At 41.1% G+C, this 2,550-nt stretch overlaps 1 protein-coding gene across 2 annotated transcripts in view; it reads left to right on the top strand.

The window, feature by feature from the left end:
- THRAP3 (thyroid hormone receptor associated protein 3) overlaps positions 1–2,550 on the top strand; it is a 79,862-nt gene that overhangs the window by 49,474 nt on the left and 27,838 nt on the right. The window lies entirely within an intron of this gene.

Raw genomic sequence — 2,550 nt, 5'->3', positions numbered from 1 at the left:
AAAAAAAAAAAAACAATAAAAAAGTGAAAAGGAAACCTACAAAATGGGAGAAAATATTTGCAAGTCATACGTCCAACAAGGGACTTGTATTCACTTTTTTTGCTTGTTTTATGTTTTTTTTTTATTTTTTTATTTTTTTTTTAGATGAAGTCTTGCTCTGTCGTCAGGCTGGAGTGCAGTGGCATGATCTTGGCTCACTTTAACCTCCACCTCCTGGGCTCAAGGGATTCCCCTGCCTCAGCTTCCCATGTAGCTGGGACTACAGGCGCTCACCATCACACTCAGCTAATTTTTTGTATTTTAGCAGAGGCGGGGTTTCACCATGTTGGTCAGGCTGGTCTTGAACTCCTGACCTCAAGTGACCTGCCTGCCTCGGCCTCCCAAAGTGCTGAGATTACAGGCATGAGTCACTGCGCCCAGCCGGTCTCGGATTTTGACAAAGGTGGAAAACCAAATGAATGCTTGCATTTATGGTCAATTGTATTTTTGTTTTTTGGTTTTTTCTGAGATGGAGTTTTGCTCTGTCGCCCAGGCTAGAGTGCAATGGTGCGATCTTGGGCTCACTGCAACCTCTGCCTCCCAGGCTATTCTCCTGCCTCAGCCTCCCGAGTACCTGGGATTACAGGTGCCTGCCACCACGCCCAGCCAATTTTTGTATTTATTTATTTATTTTTTTAGTAGAGGTGAGGTTTTGCCTTGTTGGCCAGGCTGGTCTCAAACTCTTGACCTCAGGTGATCTGCCTGCCTCAGCCTCCCAAAGTGCTAAAATTACAGGCATGCGTCACTGGGCCAGGCATCAATTGGATTTTGACCATAAATATAAAGATTAATTTTTTTTTTTAAATACAATTGTGTTTTAAGTAAAACATGTCTGTCCTTCCAAGAACCATTGATCTGCTTGGTAGTTAGTTTAGTTTGAGTCAAGAAGGCTTGGGCTTTTGAAAAGGATGTTGAGTTTGTGCTGCTCTCTCAAGTGGCTCTGCAGAACAGTTTGAAAATAAATTCTTTCTCCAAGTGACAGAAATATATCTGAAGTGATTTCGAAAGGTGGTTTGAAATTCTGTACTTGAATTTTAAATAAAAGGGGGAGTAGAAATAGAGCAGTAGTTACATAAATGCAAGATGGTGGAGGATATCTTGCAGCTGAAAAATCATTTCTGGAAAATGACTTAAAGGCTTGGTGACTCTGAGCTCACCCTGAATCAACATGTGATATGATTTCCAAAAAGAGAAATTTTGGGATAGTGTCTAAGTAGTTCTTTATTAGACCACATTTGGAAAATTGCATTAAATTCAATGTGTCCACTGAGGAAGGACAAACTGGAATCAGTCGTGGGACAACATGGCAATATTTGGATATGAAACCATGTCGTCTGAGGAATGTTAGGAAGTCGGGGGTATACAGATCATACATGCCAGGCCCTTAAGTAGGAGTTTTGGAACTAGATCTTATATTCCAGCATCCTTAACATGCTAGGCACAGCTAGATACTAAGTATTGATTGATACTTGTTTAGGTGTTGGATTCATTTATAATGCTGTTGTAGGGATATGGCTACCTCACCTATAATAATTGTGAGTGCCTTTTAACCGCAAATAGTTGTATTTGAGTGAATATGTTTTTATCTGAGGCACATTTTATGTACATGAGCTGTATCCCTGTTCCACTACAGTTCTTAGGGACTGAACTTTTTCATAATATTTTAAGTGAAACTACATTTCCAGGAAGAGAAGATAGTAATGAGAAAGCAAAACTTTCTTTTGCATGAATTTTAGTTTGAACAGAAACCAAATGTTAGGTACTTGTAACATGTAAACAGTGCTCAGTTGATTTCCAAGGTGGTATTTGTCTGCCCTACTTCCCATGAATATTTTTTGAGCATGGCATGGAAGAAATGTTAGACATGAAACAAGGTATGTGTAATCACAGTGAAGTTGAAAGGTCTTTAAAATCGATTTGGGAGCTCTGTATGAGTTACCAACAAAGATGGAAATGATTTTGGTAATTTGGGTGGCTTTAGTGTTGATTGTCTCCATACTAAAGTGTGTGTGTGTGTGTGTGTGTGTGTGTTAGTTCTGTTTTGTTTTTGAGAAGGAGTTTCACTCTTGTTGCCCAGGCTGGAGTGCAGTGGCATGATCTTGACTCACCACAACCTCCACCTCCCGGGTTCAAGTGATTATTCTGCCTCAACCTCCTGAGTAGCTGGGATTACAGACATATGCCACCATGCCTGCTAATTTTGTACTTTTAGTAGAGATGGGGTTTCTTCATGTTGATCAAGCTGGTCTCAAACGCCAGCCTCAGGTGATCCGCCCTCCTTGGCCTCCCAAAGTGCTGGGATTACAGGTGTGAGCCACTGCGCCTGGGCTTCTTTTTTTATTTTATTTTTTTTGAGACATAGTTTTGCTCTGTCACCTAGGCGTGGCACGAGCTCAGCTCACTGAAACTTCCGCCTCCCAGGTTCAAGGGATTCTCCTGCCTCAGCCTCCTGAGTAGCTAGGATTACAGGTGTGCACTGCCATGCCTAGCTAATTTTTTTTTTTTTTTTTT

This window comes from Cebus imitator, unplaced genomic scaffold, assembly GCF_001604975.1.
Source record: "Cebus imitator isolate Cc_AM_T3 unplaced genomic scaffold, Cebus_imitator-1.0 Scaffold277, whole genome shotgun sequence".
Lineage (NCBI taxonomy): Eukaryota > Metazoa > Chordata > Mammalia > Primates > Cebidae > Cebus > Cebus imitator.
The sequence above is the reverse complement of the archived record's forward strand: the minus strand, read 5'-3'. Positions and strand labels throughout refer to the sequence as shown.